Here is a 27,596-nt window from a genome sequence, read left to right on the forward strand (position 1 = left end):
CTATTGAGAGCAGAGCCACAGCCCGTGCCCAGAATAGGCCCAGCGGCCCGCCGGCAGGGTAGACACGTCACCCCAATTGGAGTAGGGGCAGAGCAGAGCCGCCGCCCGCGCCTGCAAGGTAGGCAGACCTGTGACCGACCAGAACAGGCCCAGCGGCCCGCTGGTGTGGTAGACACACCACCCCAACTGGAGGAGGGACAGAGTGGCTGCCCGGGCCTGCAAGGTAGGCAGACCTGCGACCTACTGGGAGAACAGGCCCAGCGGCCCGCCAGCGTGGTAGACACATCACCCCAATTGGAGGAAGGGCCCAGCTGCCGCCCGCAAGGTAGGCAAACCGTGAGTCCCAGAGAAGGGGCCCAGCGGCCTGCCGGCCTAGTTGAAAGATCACCCCAATTGGAGGAGGGGCACAGCCGCCGCACGCGCCTGCAAGGTAGGCAAGCCTGCAACTTGGAGAACAGACCCAGCAGCCCACCAGTGTGGTAGACAGATCACCCCAATTGGAGGAGGAGCATAGCCACTGCCCGCCTCTGCAAGGAAGACTTTGCAAATATACAAGAGCAATATAAATATATAGGGGGAAAATTCAATAACACAACAGTTTCACCGAGCAGAAAGAAACGCAAGCAGTATGAAAAGACAAGGAAAGAAAGGACCACAAGCAATGCAGGTCAACTCAACTTTAGAAGAGGTAATAGCTGCAGCAGATGGAATGTCAGATAAAGAATTCAGGATTTACATGCTTCAGATGATCTGGAGTCTCAAGGAAGACATTAGACAGCAAAATCAGACAATGAAAGATCACTTCGACAATGAATTACATAAACAAACCCAAGAAGCAAAAGATCAACTAAACAGGGAGATAGAGGTTATAAAAAAAAGACAAACAAACAGAAATCCTAGAAATGCAGGAAGCAATAAACCAACTTAAAAACTCAAATGAGAATACTACCAGCAGAGTAGAACATTTAGAAGATAGAACATCAGACAATGAAGACAAAGTATTTCAACTTGAAAAGAACATAGACAGCTCAGTGAGACTCTTAAGAAACCATGAGCAGAACATCCAAGAAATATGGGATAACATAAAGAGACCAAACTTAAGAGTCACTGGGATACAGGAAGGTGTAGATGTCCAAACCAAAGGAATGAGCAATCTGTTCAACGAAATAATACGAGAAAACTTCCCAGACTTGAAGAATGAGACAGAATCCCAAATCCTAGAAGCCTACAGGATGCCAAATGTGCAAAATAATAAGAGACCCACACCTAGACACATTATAATGAAGATGCCCAACATACAGAATAAGGAGAGAATTTAAAAAGCTTCAAGAGAAAGGAAGCAGATTACATTTAGGGGTAAACCAATCAGGATAACAGCTGATCTTTCAACACAGACTCTGAAAGCTAGAAGATCCTGGAACAACATATTTCAAATGCTGAAAGAAAATGGGTTCCAATCAAGAATTGTGTATCCAGCGAAATTAAGCTTCAGGATGGAAGATGAAATTAAAAACTTCCACGATAAACAAAAGCTAAAAGAATTTGCAGCTAGAAAACCATCTCTTCAAAACATCCTCGGCAAAACATTACAGGAAGAGGAAATGGAAAATAACAATGAAAACCAACAGTGGGAGGTAGTACAGTAAAGGCAAAAAACAATCAAAGAGGAAAAACAAACCATGTTAAGTAACATAAATAAACAAATATGGCTGGAAGAACAACCCATATCTCAATAATAACCCTAAATGTTAATGGCTTAAACTCACCAATTAAGAGACACAGGCTAGTAGAATGGATCACAAAACAAGACCCAACAATATGCTGCCTACAGGAGACACATTTGATTGGAGAAGACATACATAGGCTGAAGGTGAAAGGTTGGGAAAAATCATATCACTCATATGGACTTTGGAAACAAGCAGGAGTATCCATACTCATATCAAATAATATAGATTTCAAGCCAAAGTTAATCAAAAGGGATAAAGAGGGACACTACATACTGCTCAAGGGAACCGTACACCAACAAGACATAACAATCATAAATATATATGCTCCAAACAATGGTGCAGCTATGTTCATCAAACAAACTCTTCTCAAGTTCAAGAGTCTAATAGACCACCATACAATAATTATGGGAGACTTCATCACACCTCTCTCACCACTGGACAGATCTTCCAAACAAAAGTTGAATAATGAAACTATAGAACTCAATAACACAATTAATAACCTAGACTTAATTGACATATATAGAATATACCACCCAACATCAAGCAGTTACACTTTTTTCTCAGAAGCACATGGATCCTTCTCAAAAATAGATCATATATTATGTCACAGGGCAACTCTTAGACATTATAAAGGAGTAGAGATAATACCACATATCTTATCTGATCATAATGGAATGAAACTGGAAATCAACAATAAAAGAAGGAAGGAAAAATCATGCATCACTTGGAGAATGAACAATAGGTTACTGAATGATCAATGGGTTATAGAAGACATCAAGGAGGAAATTAAAAAAATTCTTAGAGATAAATGAAAACACAGACACAACATATCGGAATCTATGGGACACAATGAAAGCAGTGCTAAGAGGAAAATTCATTGCCTGGAGTTCATTCCTTAAAAAAAGGAAAAACCAACAAATAAATGATCTCATACTTCATCTCAAAATCCTAGAAAAAGAAGAGCAAAACAACAGCAAAAGAAGTAGAAGGCAAGAAATAATTAAAATCAGAGCTGAAATTAATGAAATTGAAACAAAAGAAACAATTGAAAAAATTGGCAAAACTAAAAGTTGGTTCTTTGAAAAATAAATAAATCGACAGACCCTTAGCCATGTTAATGAAGAGAAGAAGAGAGAGAACTCAAATTACTAGCATACGGGATGAAAAAGGCAATATCACAACAGACACTTCAGAAATACAGATGATAATTAGAAATTATTTTGAATCCTCATACTCCAATAAAATAGAAGATAGTGAAGGCACTGATAAATTTCTTAAGTCATATGATCTACCCAGATTGAGTCAGAAGGATATAGACAACATAAACAGACCAATATTAATTGAGGAAATAGAAGAAACCATCAAAAGACTACCAACTAAGAAAAGCCCAGGACCAGGTGGGTATACAGCAGAGTTTTACAAAACCTTTAAAGAAGAACTAATACCAATACTTTTCAAGCTATTCCAGGAAATAGAAAAAGAGGGAGAACTTCCAAATTCATTCTACGAGGCCAACATCACCCTGATTCCTAAACCAGACAAAGACAATTCAAAGAAAGAAAACTACAGACCAATATCTCTAATGAATCTAAATGCAAAAATCCTCAATAAAATTCTGGCGAATCGGATACAAAAACATATCAAAAAAATTGTGCACCATGATCAAGTAGGATTCATCCCTGGGATGCAAGGCTGGTTCAATATACGGAAATCAATAAATGTTATTCACCACATCAATAGACTTAAAGATAAGAACCAAATGATCATCTCGATAGATGCAGAAAAAGCATTCAACAAAGTACAGCATCCCTTTATGTTCAAAACTCTAGAAAAACTAGGGATAACAGGAACATACCTCAATATTGTAAAAGCTATCTATGCTAAGCCTCAGGCTAGCATCATTCTGAACAGAGAAAAATTGAAGGCATTCCCTCTAAAATCTGGAACAAGACACTGATGCCCTCTCTCACCACTTCTGCTCAACATAGTTCTCGAAACACTGGCCAGAGCAATTAGACAGATGAAAGAAAATAAATGCATAAAAATAGGAAAAGAAGAACTTAAATTATCACTATTTGCAGATGACATGATTCTATACCTAGCAGACCCAAAAGGGTCTACAAAGAAACTATTAGAGCTAATAAACGAATTCAGCAAAGTGGCAGGATATAAAATCAACACACATAAATCAAAGGCATTCCTGTATATCAGCAACAAATCCTCTGAAATGGAAATGAGGACAACCACTCCATTCACAATATCCTCAAAAAAAACAAAATACTTGGGAATCAACCTAACAAAAGAGGTGAAAAACTTATACAATGAAAACTACAGAACCCTAAAGAGAGAAATAGAAGAAGATCTTAGAAGATGGAAAAATATACCCTGTTCATGGATAGGCAGAACTAACATCATCAAAATGGCGATATTACCAAAAGTTCTCTATAGGTTTAATGCAATGCCAATCAAAATCTCAACGGCATTTCTTGTAGAAATAGAGAAAGCAATCATGAAATTCATATGGAAAAATAAAAGACCCAGAATAGCAAAAACAATGCTAAGCAGGAAGTGTGAATCAGGCGGTATAGCGATACCAGACTTCAAACTATACTACAGAGCAATAGTAACAAAAACAGCATGGTACTGGTACCAAAACAGGCGGGTGGACCAATGGTACAGAATAGAGGACACAGAAACCAATCCACAAAACTACAACTACCTTATATTTGATAAAGGGGCTAAAAGCATGCAATGGAGGAAGGATAGCATCTTCAACAAATGGTGCTGGGAAAACTGGAAATCCATATGCAACAAAATGAAACTGAATCCCTTTCTCTCGCCATGCACAAAAGTTAACTCAAAATGGATCAAGGAACTTGATATCAAATCAGAGACATGGCGTCTGATAGAAGAAAATGTTGGCTACGATCTACATACTGTGGAGTCGGGCTCCAAATTCCTCAATAGGACACCCATAGCACAAGAGTTAATAACTAGAATCAACAAATGGGACTTACTCAAACTAAAAAGTTTTTTCTCAGCAAAAGAAACAATAAGAGAGGTAAATAGGGAGCCTACATCCTGGGAACAAATCTTTACTCCTCACACTTCAGATAGAGCCCTAATATCCAGAGTATACAAAGAACTCAAGAAATTAAACAATAAGAAAACAAATAAACCAATCAACAAATGGGCCAAGGACCTGAACAGACACTTCTCAGAGGAGGACATACAATCAATCAACAAGTACATGAAAAAATGCTCACCATCTCTAGCAGTCAGAGAAATGCAAATCAAAACCACCCTAAGATACCATCTCACTCCAGTAAGATTGGCAGCCATTATGAAGTCAAACAACAACAAGTGCTGGCGAGGATGTGGGGAAAAGGGTACACTTGTACATTGCTGGTGGGACTGCAAATTGGTGCAGCCAATTTGGAAAGCAGTATGGAGATTTCTTGGAAAGCTGGGAATGGAACCACCATTTGACCCAGCTATTCCCCTTCTCGGTCTATTCCCTAAAGACATAAAGAGAGCATACTACAGGGACACTGCTACATCGATGTTCAAAGCAGCACAATTCACAATAGCAAGACTGTGGAACCAACCTAGATGCCCTTCAATAGATGAATGGATAAAAAAATGTGGCATTTATACACAATGGAGTATTACTCTGCATTAAAAAATGACAAAATCATAGAATTTGCAGGGAAATGGATGGCATTAGAGCAGATTATGCTAAGTGAAGCTAGCCAATCCCTAAAAAACAAATGCCAAATGTCTTCTTTGATATAAGGAGAGTAACTAAGAACAGAGTAGGGAGGAAGAGCATGAGAAGAAGATTAACATTAAACAGGGATGAGAGGTGGGAGGGAAAGGGAGAGAGAAGGGAAATTGCATGGAAATGGAAGGAGACCCTCATGGTTTTACAAAATGACATACAAGATGAAGTGAGGGGAAAGGGAAAAAAAACAAGGGGGAGAAATGAATTACAGTAGATGGGGTAGAGAGAGAAGAGGGGAGGGGAGGGGAGGGGAGGGGGATAGTAGAGGATAGGAAAGGCCGCAGAATACAACAGACACTAGTATGGCAATAGGTAAATCAATGGATATGTAACCTATGTGATTCTGCAATCTGTATACGGGGTAAAAATGGGAGTTCATAACCCACTTGAATCAAAGTGTGAAATATGATATATCAAGAACTATGTAATGTTTTGAACAACCAACAATAAAAATTTTTTTAAAAAAGAATTGGACCTATTGAAGCCATATCATTGGGAAGAAGTAGATCAATCAGACAAGAATGGTAGATATCTCTCATTTGTTCTATCCAGTGGATAGTTGCACTTTTATTGGTGGTGGGGTGGGGGTGTGTACCAGGGATTGAACTATTGTTGTTCTTCTGATTGTAACAATTCAAGAGTTTATTCTGGGAATCATATTTTACTTCTTGAAATTTTGTAGCTTGTTTGGTCTTGATACTGTCCTTGGCATGTGGCTCAGTCTCAGCCAGTCAGAGCATCTTATCACCCTATCCTCAGGGGAAAGACTTGGTTAAGTATCTGATCAAATGAGAGACAAGTTTAAAACTTTTGTTCAGACTATGGCAAAACACAAGTGAACACTGAGATAAAGATCATAAATCTAGATCTTCTGAAAAGCACATCACTGCCAGGAGAGAAAAGTCTACTGAAGAATAGAACTGAGACAGTAGGCCCGGCTCCATCCTGCCATAGGCAGACACCTTGTGGAGCCTAGCCTCTGGCAAAGGACCACTTCTTCCAGCCAGCAGACTACTGTGGGAGGACAGGAATGGCCTGGATCTGTCCACACGGACCTGTACGGGACCCAGGCTCACAGTTGGCCCGGGTCCATCCTGCTATCAGCAGACATCAGCTGGAGCCCAGCCTGTGGCACAGGATCAACACTTCTGACCAACAGACTACATCGGGAGGTCAGGCCTGGATCAGATTTGCCCTCATCAACTTTCTCAGGACCCAGGCCCAGGGTAGGTCCAAGTTTGCCCACCCCCCCACCCGCTTCCCCCATCTGGGAGCCCAAGCCTAACTTACAGCCATCTTGGGACATTGCAGTCATTGCCATAGCCTTCCCCATGCAGTAGCCCCTACCTTTTCAACAACAGACAGGGCCTAGAAGCAGCTACATCTCAGAGCAGGCATCCCAAAGACAGTGTAAAGACCACCTTTTCAGCCCCAACTCTGTAAGATATTGCATCCATCTTGGGGCACCTCCACTATTATCTCGAGTTACCTCTGCTATTGCCATCACCACCTTTAGTTCCAGTAGCATACAATGAGGGACACCAGCAGGGTCTGGAAGCCCAATACCAAGGTGAGGTACAGACAATCTGCATGGGTACTACAAGAATATAGGGTAGAAACTGTAATATCTCAGAACCACACTGCAAGAAAGGAAGACACATAGACAACACGAAAAAACAAGGGAGAAAAGTGCCCCAAACAAACCAGGACACTACAATTAACAGAACACATGGACAGCAAAGTTGATGAAATGTCAGAGAAGGAGTTCAGAAGGTTCATAATTAAAATGATCTGTGAATTAAAGAATGACCTAAAGGAGCAAAAATTGATCATTCCAACAAAGTGATAAGAAAGCAAATACAGGATGCAAAAGATTACTTCAAGAAAGAGATAGAGACTCTGAAAAAAAAACAGTCAGAAATCTTTTAATTGAAGGAAACAATAAACCAAATAAAAACTCAATAGAAAGCATAACCAACGAACTAGATCACTTGGAAGAAAGAACATCAGATAATGAAGACAAAGTATACAAACTGGAAAATAAAATTGATCACACAGTGAAGAAAATAAGAAACCATGAACAGAACATCCAAGAATTATGGACAGCATCAAAAGACCAAATATAAGAGTTATTGGGATAGAGGAAGGCACAGAGTTTTAAACCAAAGGAATGCACAATCTCTTCAATGAGATAATATCAGAAAATTTCCCAAGCATAAAGAACGAATTGGAAAACCAAATACAAGAGGCTTACAGGACATCAAATGTACAAAATTACAACAGATCTACACCAAGTCACATTATAATGAAAATGCTAGCATACAGAATAAGGATAGAATCTTAAAAGCCACAAGAAAGAGAAATCAGATATAGGGGGAGACCAATTCGTATCTCAGCAGATTTTTCAACCCAGACATTCAAAGCCAGGAGATCATGGAACAACATATGCCAAGCTCTGAAAGAAAATGAATGCTAACCAAGAATCTTATATCCAGCAAAACCAAGTTTTAGATTTGATGATGAAATAAAAATCTTCCATAATAAACAAAAGTTAAAAGAATTTACAACTAGAAAGCCTATACTACAGAACATCCTCAGAAAAATATTCCATGAAGAGGAAATAAAAAGCAATGGTGAAACTCAGCAGAGGGAGGTATTACACTAAAAGAAAATCTAATCAGAGGAGAAACCAAGTCATGTTAAATACCAAAAATAAGCAAAAATGAGTGGGAATAAAAATCATGTCTCAATAATAACCTTGAATGTTAATGCCCAAACTCACTAATCAAAAGACATAGATTGGCAGATTGGATCAAAAACAAAACAAAACTTAACTAAAACTAAAACAAAAAAGATCCAAAAATATGCTGCCTCCAAGAGACTCATCTCATAGGAAGACATCCACAGACTGACAGACTGAAGGTGAAGGGTTGGGAAAAATCATACCACTCACATAGACTGTGGAAGCAAACAAGGGTTTCCATCCTCATATCAAATAAAGTAGACTTTAAGCTAAAGTTAATCAAAAGGTATAAAGAAGGACACTACATACTGTTCAAGGAAATCATACACCAACAAGACTTAACAATTATAAATATATATGCCCCAAATAATTGAGTGTCTATGTTCATCAAGCAAACTCTTCTCAAGTTGAAGAGTCAAATAGACAAGAACACAATAATTCTGGGTGATTTAACATACCTCTTTCATCACTGGATAGATCTTCCAAACAAAAGCTGAACAAAGAAAGTATAGAACTCAATAATATAATCGATAGCTTAGACTTAACTGACACATATAGAATATTTCATCCTTCAATGAGCAAATTCACTTTCTTCTCAGCAGTACATGGATTCTTCTCTAAAACAGACCGTATATTATGCCACAAAGCAACTGTAAGCAAATAAAAAAAAGTAGAGATACTAACATGCATTTTATCAGATCCTAATGGAATGAAATTGGAAATCAACGACAAAATAAAAAATAAAAATTTCTCCATCACATGGAGACTAAACAATATGCTCCTGAGAATGAACAATGGGTCACAGAAGACATCAAGGAGGTGATTAAAAATTATTAGAGGTGAATGAGAACACAGATACAACATATCAAAGTCTCTGGGACACTATGAAGGCAGTTGGAAGAGGACAGTTCATTGGATGGAGTTCATTCCTTAAAAGAAGAAAAAGTCAACAAATAAATGACTTAACATTACATCTCAAAGCCCTAGAAAAAGAAGAACAAATCTACATCAAAAGCAGTAGAAGACAAGAAATAATTAAAGTCAGAGCTGGAATCAATACAATTGAAACAAAAGAAACAAAAAAAATTGACAGTACAAAAAGTTGATTCTTTGAAAAAATAAATAAAATTGACAAACCCTTAGCCATGCTAATGAAGAGAAGGAAAGAGAAAACTCAAATTACTAACATATGGGATAAAAAAGGAAATATCAAAACAGACACTACAGAAATACAGAAGATAATTAGAAATTATTTGAAAACTTGTACTCCAATAAAATAGAAAATATCAAAGGCATTGACAAATTTCTAGAGTCATATGATTTGCCCAAATTGAATCAGGATGATATACACAATTTAAACAGATCGATTTCAAGCTACAAAATAGAAGATGCCATCAAAAGTCTGCCAACCAGGGCTGGGGATGTGACTCAACTGGTAGCATGCTGCCTGGCATGCGCGGGGCGCTGGGTTCCATCCTCAGCACTACATAAAAATGAAATAAAGATGTTGTGTCCGCTGAGAACTAAAAAATAAATATTGAAAAATTCTCTCTCTCTCTCTCTCTTTCTCTCTCTCTCTCTCTTTGAATAAAGTCTATCTTTTTAAAACAAAAAAAGTCTGCCAACCAGTTCTTTTTTCGCTTGGTCTCGGCAGCAAGGGAGTGGTAGTGAAGATGAGGCAGAAGCACTATTTGGAGGCTGTGGTGCGAAGCCTAGTCGAGAGCTGCCCGGGCCAGGCCCGCTATCTCCTCTGGGCCTATAGTTTGTTACACGATGACAAGAGCACTTTTGAAGAACTGTGTCCATACTGTTTCCAGCTGTTGGTTCTGGATGACTCTAGAGTGCATCTCAAACACAAGGCCAAATTGACATGCAGAATACAGAAACTTCTTAATCGAGAAGCAAGAAATAATACACTCAGTTTTAAAGAAGCAAAAATAGTCAAAAAGTATAAAGACTCCAAAAGTGTATTTTTATTACTTGTAAAACATGCAACAGAACGGTTAAACATCTTGGTAAAAGCAGAAGCTTTTTGAAGAGCAGTCATACCACTCCTACCAGCAAATTCAGCCCCAAGAGACCAGAGAGACAGTCTCCAAGTTCTGCAAGCTTCCCCCCTAATATACCTGGCTCCAAAGGCAAGATCCCAGCATTGATTGTCAGAACACCTATATCTGGAGGATCAACACCCCTTTGTTCCTCAAAGAGTGTGAAAAAAGGAAAGAAACACTTCTCTCAACTAAAAATGTTGCTTAAGTCAGAATGAATCCCCCCAAAATTCAAAGATTGACTTCAGAAATTTCTTATCCTCTCTATGAAGTCTTTTGGACTTTGAGAATAAGAAATTTTTCCAATACAAATTCTAAAACTAAGTTAATAATATGAAAAGTTTTTTTAAAACTTATTTATTCTTTGAATACATGGAAATTAGGCAGACTTTTCTTGGCATTCTTCAGTGTAATAGGGAAAACATCTCATTAGTGTGAGTAACTAAAACATCACAGGTGGCCATTGAGGATCAAAAAATATATGAAAGTTTCTTGTAAATACTAAGGATATATGTGGGTATTGAATGATAGTATTTTTTCCTCCTTTAGTTTTAACAGTTTTCATTAAGCCATTTTCTTTCAAAATAACATTGAGAGCTTAAAAAAAAGTCTACCAACCAAGAAAAGCCTAGGTCCGGATGGATACACAACTGAGTTCTACAAGACCTTAAAAGAAGAACTAATACCAATAATCTTCAGGAAATAGAAAAAGAGGCAGCACTTCCAAACTCATTCTATGAAGCCAGTATCACCCTGATTCCAAAACCAGGCAAAGACACATCAAAAAAAGAAAACTTCAGACCAATATCTTTAATGAATATAGATGCAAAACATCCTCAATAAAATTCTGGCAAATTGAATACAAAAACAAATCAAAAAAATTGTGCACCACGATCAAGTGGGATTCATCCCAGGGATGCAAGGTTGGTTCAACATATGTAAATCAATAAATGTAATTCATCACATCAATAGACTTAAAGATAACAATCATGTGATCATCTCAATAGAAGCAGAAAAATCATTTGACAAAATACAGCATCCCTTTATGTTCAAAACAGTAGAAAAACTAGGGATAACAGGAACATATCTCAGCATCTTAAAGGCTATCTTTGCTAAGCCCCAGGTCAATATCATTCTAAATGGAGAAAATTTGAAGGCATTCCCTCTAAAAAGTGATACAAGACAGGAATGCCCTCTTTCACCACTTCTATTTAACAGTTCTCAAAACACTGGCCAGAGCAATTAGACAGATGAAAGAAATTAAAAGGATACACATAGGAAAAGAAGAACTCAAATTGGTACTATCTGCTGATGATATAATTCTATACCTAGAAGACCCAAAAAGTTCCACCAGAAAACTTCTATAATTAGTAAATGAATTCAGCAATGTAGCAGGATATAAAATCAACACACATTAATCAAATGCATTTCTGTATATCAGACAAATCCTCAGAATGGAAAACTCTTATTTACAATAGCCTTAAAATAAAATATTTGGGAATCAACTTAACAAAAGAGGTGAAATATCTATATAATGAAAACTACAGAACCCCAAAGAAAGAAATAAAAGAAGATCTTAGAAGATAGAAAGATCTACCTTGCTCTTGGATAGGCAGAATATTATCAAAATGACCATACTACCAAAAGCACTATACAGATTTAATGCAATTCTGATCAAAATCCCAATGGCATTCCTCATAAAAATAGAAAAAGCAATCATGAAATTCATCTGTAAAAATAAGAGACCCAGAATAGTTAAACAGTCCTTAGCACAAAGAGTGAAACAGGTGGCAGACCTTAAGCTATACTACAGAGCAATAGTAACAAAAACAGCATGGTATTGGCACCAAAACAGACTGGTAATGAATAGAGGACACAGAGACTAACCCACAAAATTACAATTACCTTAGATTAGACAAAGGTCCCAATAATATGCATTGGAGATAAGACAGCCTCTTCAACAAATGATGATGGGAAAACTGGAAATCCATATGCAACAAAAATGAAATTAAACCCCCATCTCTCACCATGCACAAAACTCAACTCAAAGTGGATCAAGGCCCTAGGAATTAAATCAGAGACTCTGCATCTAATAGAAGAAAAAGTAGGCCCTAATCTCCATCATGTCAGATTAGGCCCCTCCTTCTTTAATAAGACTCCCATAGCACAAGAATTAAAATCAAGAATCAATAAATGGGATGGATTCAAACTAAAAAGTTTCTCCTCAGCAAAAGAAACAATCTGTGAGGTGAATAGAGAGCCTACATCTTGGGAGCAAATTTTTATCCTCAACATATCAGATAGAGTACTAATCTCTAGGGTATATAAAGAACACAATAAGCTAAGCACCCCAAAAACCAAATAATCCAATCAACAAATGGGCCAAGGACCTGAACAGACACTTCTCAGAAGACAATACACTATCAGTCATCAAATATATGAAAAAATGTTCAACATCTCTAGCAATTAGAGAAATGAAAATCAAAACTACTTTAGGATTTCATCTTACTCCAGTTAGAATGGCAGCTATCATGAAGACAAACAACAATAATTGTTGGTGAAAATGTGTGGGGAAAGGTATACTCATGCACTGCTGGTGGAACTGCAAATTGGTGCAGCCAATATGGAAAGCTGTATAGAGATTCCTTGGAAAATTGGGAATAGAACCACCATTTGACCCACCTATCCCTCTCCTCAATCTATATCCAAAGGAATTAACAGCATACTACAGGGACACAGCCACATCATTGTTTATGGCAGCACAATTCACAATAGCTAAACTGTGGAACCAACCTGGATGCCCATGAATAAATGAATGAATAAAGAAACTGTGATTTTATATATATATATATATATATATATATATATATATATATATATATATACACACACACACACACACACACACACACACATACACAATGAAATATTATTCAGCATTAAACTAGAATAAAATCATGGCATTTGCAGGTAAATGGATGGAGTTAGAGAAAATAATGCTAATTGAAGTTAGCCAATCCCTAAAAAGCCAAATGCTGGATGTTTTCTCTGATATAAGAAGGCTGATTCATAGTGGGATAGGGAGGGGGAGCATGGGAGGAATAGATGAACTCTAGATACAGCAGAGGGTTGGGTGGGGATGGGAGGGGTGTGGGGTTAGAAATGATGGTGAAAGGTAATGGGCATCATTATCCAAAGTACATGTATGAAGACACAAATTGGTGTGAATATACTTTGTATACAACCAGAGATATAAAAACTTTGTGCTCTATTTGTGTAATATGAATTGTAATACATTCTGCTGTCATATAAAAATTGAAAAAAAATAATAAAAATTAAAAAAGAATAGAACTGAGCTGAATAATAGAGAAGAGACCAGGACCAAAAATGAGTTTGTGTCTGAGAAACTGAATCTACCCTCGTAACTTTCAGATACATTAGTTAAAATGTTTTTCTTAAACAATCTTTTATTGGGTATTTGATCACTTATAACCAAAGTGTTTTAAATGAAATCAATCAATAAAACAAGAGTCTGCATGTATATGTACTATGAACAGAATTCTGAAAAAATATCTTTGTCTAGTTGATTAAGTCCTAATTCTATGAGAACTGAACTATACTTTATAGCCAAGAGTTTATAGAAGGAGGTCAGGTGACGGGGAGGTACATGTCTGCAGGATTTGGCCATTCTGTCTGGACATGGAGAGCTCTGGCATCTGTGGATCAGCAAACTGAAATATTGCATACTTGGCCATACAGATCTGTATGTGTATGGGCCCAGATGCAGAATGGTATGGAAGGGCCAGGGGTTTGACATAGGTCATAAATGTTTTTAAATGTCAGTCTAGGAATCAGGCTTATTCTGAGAGTAAAAGCCTGATGCAATTCCTGAGCAGTAGATACAAACAGAAATGCAAAGGAAATATCAAGAATGAAAAATAGACAGTTGAAGGGTGATTCTAGTCTGAAGTATCATGGAAAAATAAACAATGATAGGGGCACATGAGGGTCCAAATATGATTGCTTCCGTCTTAGTAGTATCCTTGCAAAAGTTCTTTCTCTGTGACACTTTGTCCTGTACTCTTCACTTTTGATAAAAATTTGGTTTTATCACATTCTAATTTGAGATGTTTTACTTGATCTGCACAGTATTTCTCTGACCCAGTGATTATCAGAACAAAATATGTTCTGGGAAAAGACTAAAAGGCTAAGATTTGATCTCTATAAAAGAAATTTTAGCAGAGAATTCAGAGTTAGGGCAGAATTAGCCTACGAACAAACTATCCATAATTTTCACAAAATTCAGTAACTTGTCCCTTCAGTTCAATACTTTTTCTTTAAAGAAATATTTCTCAACAGTACCATGGTCAACAAGGCATTCCGGAGACTTAGAGTAGAAAGGAATAAGGCTTTTATTGCCTGTGGCAAAACTCTGCCTATATTTATTTACCTTCCCTTATCCTTTACAAGCACAGACTTCTGGTTTCTGTAAAGAACAATTGACCACAGGCCATTCTCCACTGGCATCCCTGATAGCATTCAATTGGCTCTGCCCTTGTCATGGATGATGGATGCATACCACCCTACTCATAACACTTTGAATGGATTTGTTTGGTGTCACCTCAGATGGCCCAGGTCTTATCTGTCTAGAACCCTCAGTCATATGTTCTGTTCCATTGGTGCCAAGGTGCAGGCTTATCTGGCCTTTTATGGGTACAACTCAATAATACCTCTCTGTTCTTGCCCTGGGGCATCCCTGTTAACTCTGGGCATCAGACATGACATCCATTTGATCTCTACACACGCAAAACTCAGAAGTGCAGGCTAATTCATTCCTGAGGTATTAATATTGATCATCGGGGAGATAAGAGTCAGCATTTTTTTCTCCCAAGCTCTATGCGTACTGTCCTGAGATGAAGTTCATTTAACCTCTTTACAATGGTCCTGCGATATCAAGTAATCTCTTTTTACCTGATACCATGTGGAGTTCAGCTTGGTAACATACTTACACTAGCTTTTCTTTCTTCCCTGCCTCACTCTTGTCATTATTCTTGTTTTACTGGGATTGTGTTCCTTAGTAAGGTGATAGCTTATAAGTTTTGCCTAATACCCTGCTTCCTGGAAAATTCAAGCTAAGACTATCGATACTAGCCATGGTCCTAGAATGCAGATCCTCAAGATGGCATTGCTTATCAGTTTAATGACATAGCCTCATTTTAGATGGTAAATGGGCAGTGATAATCATCCACTAGATTCATCACCATTTCTAATGGTCTTGCTGATGGTTAATTAGGATGTTGGAAAGGTGAAAAGCGAAACTTTAGGTAATGTGGTAGCTTTGCTTGAAGTTTGGGGCAATGATAATTTCATGGACTGAGGAGTAGGCAAGCCTTTCTAACAGCATTGGAAATGTCACAAAAAGACAATTATAATCTCAGAGCATCCAACCCTCAATTTAAGACACACAAATTCAGAGCACCTCTCTAGCAGAATTTAAAGAAATTTCTATCTCCTTAATGCTTCAAGACCTACTGTGCTGAAAGTTAGGTAATTTGACAGTCAAAAGTCACATCCTTGGCAATGAAACTGACCCATCTTGAACTCCAAACAAGACAGGAAAACAGAAACAGTAGAAGCCCCACAAAGGAACCTAAATGTACAACCTTGAGAGGTCTTTTGTATTAAAGGTGAAGACCTGACAGGGAAAGAAAAACGTCCTGAGACCTGGAGTGGGATAGTTGGGGGGACAAGACCAGAGAATCTTGGAAATCACTTTCCCATTCTCCTGAATCCTGTAGGTTAATAGAAGTAGAATTCTCTACCTTCTTGCTAGAGAAGAACTTGCCTGGACACTGTATAACTTCTCCTCAAGCTTATGCCTAGAGAGATGATTTTGTTCCCCTCCAGTTCTGCTTCGCTGTTACCCATTGCCTCTAGGCTTAGCTCCTCCCTATTGTTGAGCTAATAACACAAGCATAGTCTGAACAATAAATATGATTCTTATTCCAGGAGAAGGCAATTTGTGTGCCTAAAAATTACAGAAGCTAGATAATAGTTTCCACAAAGAATCAGGGAAGATTTTATGAGAGTGGATTGTAAAAATGCAAGACTAGGAAGGTAGACTATAAGGAAGGACAAGATTCATTGACATGGGCCTCTCATAGGATTCAATGTTTCAGGGATTGACCAGGAATTGGTCTTTATAGTCTGCTGGGATGTTGCTTTGAAGCTTGGTCATCATGATGGCCTGTAGTCAGTGAGATGATGACTCTGCTTCTGCAGTACAATATTGAGGAAGGGATCAGAAGGCTCAGAGAGGTGGAAGTGCTAGGTAGTTTGACTATGGGAGACCTAAGAATATTCCACCTGGCAATCTTCATAGTTTATATAAAGCCCAGGAAACCTTCCTTTCCCAAAGGTAAGAGTGAATGGACAAGTGAGAGAAGAGTGGCATCTTTGAGAAGCTTAGGATGGCTGTTCTTAAAGAACAAAGATGGCAGAAGGTTGTGCTGCCATTAAATTATGCTCCTAATGATCACAATTGGAAGGAATTTTAGAATGTCAAAAACAGCAAAGCAGTAATTAACTGTCACAGGCAAGAATGGCAATAATTACTGTGTTGAGCAGTATGAGTAGAGTAGCAATCAGGGCACCTTGATCCACAGGGATCTGTGGTAGTTAACAATAGATCTTAGTGTTACCAGAGAGGTGAAGCAGATTAACAGTCAACTAAGATAGTGCTCAATTTGCATAACAACAAAAATTAATAGCTGGTTAGCAGAAGGATGACATCATATTTCACAGTGGAAAGGTTAGGTTTCTCAACCCATTCCCAGATACAAGTGCTTTATGAACCCAGAGACCACTGGCCTATGACTGAAGTAGAGACCCGGTCCCTTGAGGAAGGACTTACTGTGCCACCACAAGCACATCCTTCTCCAGAAAGACCTGGGTTTCTATTTCAGGGCAACTGTGATGGGGGACAGGAGAAAATGTAGATTTCTTGAGGAAAGTTATATAATAAGTCTGAGCTGATAGTGATACTGGAAAACTAGAATGCCTCTAGTAAGTGAAGGCTCGTGGAGAACAGGTAATAAATGGAGGTTTGAACAAAATCCATGTCAGTATCCAATGGTCTCATATCAACCCTATGGTTATGTTCCCAGTCCCTGAATATATAATTCAGACTAATATATTCAGTATCTGATAGAAGCCTTATTATGGTAACCTGGCCCGGGAAGAAAGGACTATTAAGGTAGGAAAGCACAAATAGAGAGCCCATCCCTAAAACTGGAACTTCCCCATCTTCAGGTAGGGGAGATTATCATCTTCAATTTATGGATAAGGAAATCATTTCTCAGAGAGATTAAATTAACTTGGCTAAGGTTTTACAGTTGGAATGACAAAACCAAGAATTGAACATTGTTCAGTCTGGCTTTATAGACTAATTTATCCAGTTCTTAAGTTTTTCCTATTTTGGGGGGGGTGGGGGTGGGAGAGGCAATTTGTGTGCCTAAAAATTACAGGGAGGGGATTAAACTCAGAGCACTCAATCACTGAGCTATATCCCCAGCCCTATTTTGTATTTTATTTAGAGAAAGGGCCTCACTGAGTTGCTTAGCATCTTGCTTTTGCTGAGGCTGACTTTGAACTCTCAATCCTCCTGCCTCAGCCTCCTGAGTCCCTAGGATTATAGGCATGTGCCACTGCACCCAGCAAGTCTTGCTATTTTGTTGGTGCTTTTCTGTTCTTAAACTGGAATATATAAGACAATCTCGTTCAATTTCAGATTTCCTGATAACATTTGGTTACTTCTTTTAATTGATCCTATGTCTGTGGTTTTCTTGATATGGGAATCCTTTTAAAATTTTATTTATTAAAAAATTGTATTTGTACAAAGCCCTTAAGCCAATTCCTTTCAATAATGCTGATGGTGCCCATCATATACAGAAGGTTTGGAGGTAGGAATGATGATTCTTCACAACTGAGCCTTACTCTCAGGAGGTACTTTCCAGAATTTTACTTGAAGAGAGCCAATGAATTAGTAGCACATAAGGAAAGAAAATTACTAATTTTGTAGGCAACTGCTATTAGCATCAGAATGTAGTAACCTGGTCTACCAGGATTTGTTATTTGGAAGAAATAAAGTTAAATACTTATCACACACTGTATACTAAGATGAATTCTAGAGTTGGATGCACATTTAAAAAAAATTAAGTGAAAATATAAAAGTAGTAGAGGAAGTTAACACCAGATGTCGAGTGGAAAAACCCTTTTCAAAATAAAGGACAAGAAAGAAACAATAAATGAAAATACTGGTGGATCTATTTACATGAAAAAGTTAAAGTCCCTGTTGTGAAAGCCATCAGAAAGAAAATTACCAGAAAAACTGGAAATTCTGAAGAAAATCTTAATAGATAGAAATTATTACAATCAATCTATTTATTTATCTTCTAGTCAACAAAATGTATTGACTAACTATCATTAGCTAGATTAGATAATGGAGATGTGACAGCAAACAAAATAGCCATTCTTGGAGACAGACATAATACGGAAGGTAGCAGTAAGTTCCAGAGGGAACAATGAAGTGAGAAATATGATTAAGGGCTTCCAGGAGGGAAGACATTTCAGTTTTTAATTGATGGAAGGTTTGGAGCCAAACCCAAAAAGACTTGGGAAAAAAGGATCTGGGAAAACTCCAAAGGACACTGGTTCCCCTCATTTATACTGAGTTGTACTTGATGGATATAATCCCAGTAAAAGGCATATTTTAACAGAAGCCACAGCCTGAGTCAAAGGAATAGATGATGAAAAGTGGACCAAGTGGACTGGGGAGGATGCCATCACTTTGGTACAGGGAGGGTTTTGAATGTTTGATGTTGTATAAGCAGTTCCTTGATTTGTCATTTCTGATTTGTGAGTAGTGGTTCTCAACTAGCAGTGATTTTGCCCTCGAAGGGGACCATTTGGCAATGTCTGGAGACGCTGACAGAATTCTGGAGAAAAGATGCTACTGTCATCTAAGAGCTAAAAGCCAGGTGTGCTGCTAAATGTCATGCAACGTACAAGAAAACCCTTCCTTCAAGTCATCTAACCCAAAATATCAGTCATTTTAGTAACTCTGATTTACTCAAAAGTAAAGAAAGGAAAGGGAAGATAACCTTACCAAAGTTGGCTCTGGAGTATTCCATGTAGAGAATTTCTTATTAGAAAAAGGGACCAAGTAGATGTCACTGAATGTCAGGAATATCCTCCCAAATGAGCAAAAGACAAAAGACCCAGAATTCAACTTCTATTGTCTTCTGACTAAAGGGTACACTCACCTGCTTTCTGTAACTCATTATGTTCTTTAATTTTATTTCAGTTGTTACACAACAGAATAAAATATAATTTTGCCTTAAAGCAAGGATAAAAAAAACCTAGGGGGCTGGGAATGTAGCTCAGTGGTAGGGTGTTTGCCTAGCATGTGTGAGGTTCTAGGATCAATCCTTAGCACTGCCAAAAGAATTAATATATATATATATATATATATGTATATATATATATATATATATATATATATATATAAATGAATTTTAAAGCTATATGATATTAAAAGCTTTTTATCATTGGTAAGATGTTTAACCTGGCATTCCTAACCTAACCTGCCTTCTCAGCTATTGACTGTTTTCTTTCCTAATAGGTCCTAAGCTTGGAATTCTGGGAGCTTCATTTTACTTATTTATTAATTCCCTTACTTGTTGTAAAAACAACTTTGAAAAAAATCAAAATCCCACCATCCTATTACACTTATTCCCACTCTGAGACTGTGACCCACCACGATCTTCTTGAGTGTTGTTAGAATTCATGCTTACATGGATGTTTGCCATCCTCCACTCTGGGAAGCTCTCATCTGTGCTTTGTTCTTGGCATCTACAGGCACTACAGGAAAAGGAAGTTCTTAGAAGATAAATGAGCATCTAGACTGGCAAGCCTGAAGTCAGTCCTTTCTGAGCAGGTACACCTCATGATGACATTACTATTCTTGTAATTTTATGGAGAATATTTTTCATGGACACTTCCTGAGTTGCACATGAAAGAATAATTAGTAGTTAACTCTATTTCAGAAATGAGGATAGCCTAGGAAAACCAGAGATGAAGCCATAAAGTAACAACAATATTACCTGAATTTCTGTCATACCCTTCTCTATAGACATTCCAAGCATCCATTCATTTAATCTTCACAAGAATATAGGTAGGTTCTATTATTGTATCTATTCTATAAATGAGGAAATGAAGAAACAGTGAAACTCAAGTGTTCAGCCAAGTTCACAGAGCTAATAAGTGGAAGAATAAAACTCAAGGAGTGTCACCTTACAGTCAGTATGGTATACTTTAACTGTGCTTCCCTCTATGTCCGCTAAAATAGAACAGATCATCTTATTTAGGGCATTTTCAGAGGTGGTATAAGCCAAAGCATGATTGTAACATCATTCCCCATCCAAATATCACACACTGGTGTCAAAACACTAACAAATGCTTAGTGGTTTTTCAATTTTAAGATAGGAGGATGTTACCCTGGAAAGTGACATGTGCCACTGCTTATGTCAATAGGTAGCTTTATTGAAGGACATTGTGAACCCCAACACTAACAGGAATTCTAAGAATATCAGAATAAATGGATAGCAGAAAATCACCAAAAGTAAAACTTAAAAAAAAAAAACTTCCAAAAGCTGAAAAACAATGAGTCTTTTGATTAAGCATGTTCACTGTGAATGCTCAGCACAGGAATCTAAAAAAAGATTCATACCAAGAACACTAGAAATACAGAGAAGGTACCAAAATCATCCAGAGAAAATCAGGGAACGTGAAAGTGTTAGGAGCTGGAATGGTGTTGGACTTCTCAAACCACAATATTAGAAGTTAGAAACAAGCAAGCAAACAGACAAAAGTCTTGAAAATACTGAATAAAAATTGTCTTCAAGTGAGATTTTCAACCTAGTCTAATGATATAAAGGCTTGATACAAAGCAAGTTCTCAAGCACCCGTTACCAGAAGCTGCTAGAGAACATTCTTTGCTGAAGAGATGTTGTAAAACAAGAAAGGAAGACGAAAGATTGATGATGGAGAGTCAAAGCACAGCAGCCCAGTGACAGGGCTGGGGAGCAATCAGTGCATGTGTTCTAGAGGACAGAGGTCTGCTAGAGGAAGGCATTCACAGAACAAATACCATTGAGCACCTGTCAGGTCCACTGGAGCATGGAAATATCCAAGAGTACCTGAAAACTCCAAAAAATCAAAATTATATGAGAAATTAAATAAAATCCTAGGGCATCTTCTTTCTATATCACCTAACTCAGCACAGAATAACTTTTTCATTATATTATATTAAATCAATATAATGTAAACACTGGTTATTGACTTAACTAAATAATGATCTAGTTCTATCTTCCATTATTCTAAATTCTGAAATATAGAAGAGCTATAGAAAAGGAATAGATTTTTTAAGATTAAAGCTACATCATTCGATGGCAAAATGTGATCTGAATTGACATGAGTCTATTTACAGTCTTTATTTATCCCACTTGCTATCAATATTCATATGTTTTGTTGCAGAAATATAATGTGTTTCATTATGGAGTGTTGCCTCAGATCCCTCTGGGGGTGTTAAGTAATACATCTTAATATGGTCTACGAACATATTAACTTTTTGATGTCCTCCAGATTTTGGATTCCGAAATGCATCTGGCCCCAAGGGTTTGGAGAAGGGATTGAGGACCAGTATAAATATATTGAGAGAATGAAGGCAGGGAGGGTACATCAAGAAGGGAAAGAGCTGCTATGTATGACAGCTAAATTCTCAAGCACAGAGTGTAAAGAATAACAAAATATAATTTTATACAGGAAAATGTAGGCACACAATAGAATAAACAGCAAATAGAATTGGAAGTAGTTCCCGTGGGGAACAGTCCAAGGACAGAAAAAAGTGCAATAGAGGGCTATTATTTTCATTATAAGCCTTTTTATTATTATTTGATGTTTTAAACTGTCTTATTTTGATAGAAAATAAAAAATAATTTTAAAAAATCAATCACCCTTTCCTCAGGATCATACAGGTTAGAATGCCAATAAAATCAGTATTCATTTCCACTTTTAAAGATACATAACCCAGTATGAAACTTCATATCCATTTCAAGTATCTGAGGGGAAAGGATACCCAGATACTATTCAGCTTAAGAGAGGCTCAATAGCTACACATTCATTAATTATATTTAAAAATTTCATCATAACAAAAACACCTAACCATCTAAAAATATATAGGAAAAAAACATAAATATTTTTCCTGGGGACATCGAAGAGGGAACCTAAGCTTCTTTGTTCCTTACTTTCATCTCCCACAGTTCCATTTAATCACATGAACACAAGACTTCCAAGATCATCCCAGGCTGCTTTACAGTAGCATTGCCAATGCAGTTCTTGACATTAGGGATTTTTTGCCTGAGCTTATTGATCTATTTTCACATTGTTTTTTTTTTTCATTGCCTATTTCTGAACTCCTAACATTTGTTTCTGAATATGTAAGAAATTACAGATGCGTTTCAAATTTTACTCATGTCACTTATTGGCATACCCTGTTACTTGGTGTGTATTAGTTGCATTATTGTTTACTATTTTGTCTTCATTGAATATCAAGATAGAGAGACACAATCCTGGTAATTTAAAGTATGTAAAACTATAGTAAAGACTCAAAACACTCCTCAGAGAAGCCACTTTTAAAATTGGGTGGTTTTCTTCTATGCATGAGTTGAAAAATACACTGTTGGAACATGTCCACTTTCTTGGTGAAAAGTAGAAAGTGTTCAGAGAAGTCTGAGGTGTGGAATTCGGTACTAGCCTGGGTTCAGATCCCTTATGTCACTTATTATGTATCTGTTTTTGACAAGTTACCTTCCCTCTTTGAATCTCAGTTTTCCTTTTTTAAAATATTGCCTCCTACTAATCCAGGTCTTAATTGTGCACTGTTGACATTTGGGGCTGGGTATTTCTACATGTAAAGGTCTGTTCTGTTCATTGAAGGGATTCTATTCACTAGATGCCAGTACTCCAATCCCTGCTGCCATTGTAACAACTGAAAATATTTCTAGACATTGAAATGTCCCCTGGAGAAGAAAGCACAATTACTGAGAACCACACTGATAACCACTTATGTCAATTGAAACCATCCATCATTCAGACTTTGCAAAAGATATTGTTATTCAGAATCTTAGCATATGCAATCACTCAGTTAAGCACAAACAGAATACTAGATTTACAGTGGTGCACCCTTATCCTCATGGATATGTTGCAAGACCCTCAGCAGATGCCTGAAACCATTGAAAGTACAAAACCCTACAATTGCTATGATTTTTCCTATAATTAAAGTTTAGTTTATAAATTAGGCACAGTTAAGAAATTAACAATAACTATAAAACAGAACAATTATAACAATAAATGTAAACAAGTTATATGACTGTTTTTTCTCTGCCATTCTATCTCAAAACATCTTATTAGACTGTACTCATCCTTCTTCTTATGTTGATGTGAGATGACACAATGTCTACCAGATGAGATGAAATGAGGTTAATGACATGGCATTATGATATACCATTAGGCTACCATACAAGGATCATTTGGTCCCAAGCACTGCAATACTGCAACAATTGATTGGTTATACAAGACAACTAGTAAATTTAGTAATTGACTAATGGGTGGGTGCCGCAGTCTGGCTGGGCACAAATCACGAGCCACTGAAGCAGGAATAAACTTTATTTCTGAACTCCAACAGCACACTCCACACACGCTCCCCGGGAACTATCCCGAACCCCACGCGGCTAGACCAGGAACCAGCCACCGGAAATATATCCTCTGGAAATCCCTCCTCCTGCACTTCCCCAACCAATAGGAACCCTCGGGGAATCCCTGGGAATCCCCACGAGAACTCCAAAGTAGCACGAGAACTCCAAAGTAGCGCGAGAACTGCAAAGTAGAGGCAGAAGCGGATAGTAATGCCTCGCCTGTCAATCAATACTATTGGCAAAATGCCAGGGGCCATTCCGACTCAGCTGTGGCTCTCAGCAAGTGGGTAGTGTATATAGGGTAGTTACACTAGACAAAGGGGTGGTTCACATCTTGGGCAGAATGGGGGGATAGCACAAGACTTCATCATGATACTCAGAATTATGCACAATTTAAAACTTGTGAATTATCTATTTTTGGAATTTTCTACTAAGTATTTTCAGACCCTAGCTGACCATGAGTATCTAAAGCCTTGGAAAATTAAACCATGAATAATGAAGACTACTATAATATTATCTTAATTATTTTCAGTGATCACAGGGAAGATGAAAAATACAGTAGGGAAAGCTTATGTCTAAAAGAAAAAACAGACGCCAAAGAGTTTCTTACCTTCCAGAAGGCCAATAATTGAAAGAACTTTAGAGATTGTATATAATAAAACATCATTATATGGAAGAGGAAAGCAAAGGCAAAAGTACAAGGGTTATCCTGGGGTATCCAGGATTAAAAATGCAATGCTGAACCTGCCATCTGCACCATATTGAATAATATGAAGCACTCCTGTGTCCTTATAACTAGAGACTAGCTAATGTGTTATGAAAGAGTTGAGAAAGTAAAATAATTGAGTGTAATAAAAAGTATTTTTTATTTTCCTGTATAGAAGCAAATTTAGGGAAGAAGAGCAGAAAATTTTTCTGCGGGTGTTAGCCTCTAACTCAGGAATCAGCCACCAAGCCATTTGATTTTAACCTTTTCTGGAGTGATAGTAACTCTCCGGCCTCCTTTCTTTGAACAGCTTGATTCCCATTGGTTCAAAGACAATCACATCCACTGCCTCAGGAAGTGAGACTTCTTCAATTCTTCCTGGCAAAACAATGATCTTGTCTGAAAGGTGATTATTTTTCACTAGCTTCTGAGAAAGATAATAGGGTACCAATGCTGTTGCTATTCAGAACTTTATGAAAAATAAGTTCAACAAATTAGAGGTCATGATAGAAGGGACAAAGGAGCAACATCTTAATTTCTTGAAATGTTTCTAAAGAAAAATAACTTGTTTTTCTTACTGCACAAATATTTAATTGTTTATTATAGATAATTAGAAGAAGATGCAGATAAGAAACAAAAATATGTACAATCCTACCACATAGAAATAATAACTATTATGTTCTTTTTCATGCTCTTCAGACAAATACATGTGTGTATGTGGGATCTCAAGGCCTGTGTGAGCATGGATACACATGCAAATATATTTTTAGTGGGGTTTTCATTAGTGGCTTCAAATTATTTCCTATCATTCTAATTGCAATAAATATTAAAAAATCTGTATAACAATCTTCCATAAATTATAATCCTGATCATTGTTAAATTATCCCTGGTCTTTTGAATTCAAAAGTAAATAATATTATTCACTAGCCTTTCCTCAGAAGTACATTTTTATAGTCATGTACTCTTTTCCTTTGATGTATTCTTTCTATTTAGTAACTTTGAACTCTTTTAAAAGAGAAACCCTGAGGAGAAATACATTATTACATTTTAATATATTTCTTATTAATGCCAAATATGAAAGGTGATTTCATTATTACACATATGCCTTTCTACTGCCAAAAAAAAAGAAAATACTTTTCTAAAAAAATATTTTGTATGTGCCAGCAGAAACACATACAGCACATTCCTTTTCAAGTTGTTGCTCCCTGAGACTTTTAGATCTTTGCTTAAAGTATTTGTAACTGGGCAGAAGCCTTTTGTTTTTTCGTAGCTTGATCCCTCTCCACATCCTAAACACAATGTACTACTATACATTGTCATGATTCAGTTGCACCTTATCGATTTCTCATCACATCTTTAAGTAGTTAGGGCATCTTTCACACCTTATCTTGTCTTCTAGGGCCCTGCTCACTGACATGTGCTCTAGAGGTTTACTTTATTTAACTTTTCTTTTTGGTGCTGGGGGTTTAACCCAGGATCTTATGCATGCTAGGCAAACACTCTACCACTGAACAACACCCCAAGCCCTTAACTTTGTTTTTAAACTCAGTGATCTCTAATCTAAGAAAGAACACTAAAGAGAACTGTTTGAACATGTCATCCATTGAGGACATTTATCCACACACAGGATTCTTGGAATTTCATTCTATCATCATTCCACGTACAGAAGTCAGGTCCCTGGGACTTCTGTTGAGTAAGAGCTTTTCTCTCCACATTTTCTTCCCAGGACAATCAATTCACCTACTCAGCTCTATCTATAGTTTTATTGCATTTGCTTGTCCTGCTACACCTTTAGGTTTCCCCTCTTGCCTGAGTTCCAGCAATCATTTGGATATTTCTAGCAACATGTCTGGTCATCTCCTTGAAACAGGGATTGGGGATGTAGCTCAGTGACAGAGTGTTTGCCTGGTATTATAGAGGCTCTGGTTTAATCCCAAGTACCAGGGGAAAAATCAAAAAGAGCCAAACTCAGCTTCTTCTTAAAAATTAATCATTCCTCTAAATTTATCCTAAAGATCCGTGCCAGTTCTTGTACTTCCATGATTCTGTTTTGGGGCATTGTCCTGATGGTGTCATTCCTACAGAGAATTAGTTATTACATTTTCTTATTTGTATCTTTCAGATACATCTCATTTCCACCTTTTCTGTTCTGCCTGCATCAACTTGTCTAGTCCCTATTAGCTTCAATTTTAGAATTTAAAAATAACATTTACACAGTGGAAATAATAATTGCAGTGACTACTTCATGAGTTTTTCTGAGAATCAAACAAAGCATATTAAGACCAATAGGAGCATTAAAATTATTACTATTATATTATTAAAGAATACTTTTCATTACAAAAGAAAAACAAAGATGAACAAAAATATGAAAATAAAAAAATCACTTATAATCCCATTCTTCAGATATAGGCAGAGAATATTTCCTAGACATTTGAGTGTATGTCAAAACTCAATGCAATAGTACTTCACAATCTTTTTTTCATGCAATATGTTTTAGAGTTTTCTGAACACTTTTTTTTAATTCATGGCTTACATTTTGCAAATTAGAAATTTGTTATTCTTGGGTTAGGAGAAGAGATAGCTTTCAGTTTGAGATATTTGTGCTGGTGACACCTGCTGCCACACTAGGGCCTGAAGGACTACAAAGAGGGCAAAGTGCATCAATATTTCAGTACCTGGCACATTTATTGTGAAACCTGTCATCTTTCCATGAATTGTTTTATAACATGTTTTTATTGGCTATGCAGCATTTCATAGATGTGTATTGATTCATT

The 27,596-nt window shown here is 37.2% G+C and overlaps 1 pseudogene; it reads left to right on the top strand.

Annotated features, from left to right (window-relative positions):
- The first annotated feature begins 9,927 nt into the window (after nucleotides 1–9,927).
- On the top strand, nucleotides 9,928–10,572 carry LOC114107356 (UPF0711 protein C18orf21 homolog pseudogene; annotated as a pseudogene).
- The last annotated feature ends 17,024 nt before the right edge of the window (nucleotides 10,573–27,596 follow it).

This window comes from Marmota flaviventris, chromosome 13, assembly GCF_047511675.1.
Source record: "Marmota flaviventris isolate mMarFla1 chromosome 13, mMarFla1.hap1, whole genome shotgun sequence".
In the NCBI taxonomy this organism is placed as follows: domain Eukaryota; kingdom Metazoa; phylum Chordata; class Mammalia; order Rodentia; family Sciuridae; genus Marmota; species Marmota flaviventris.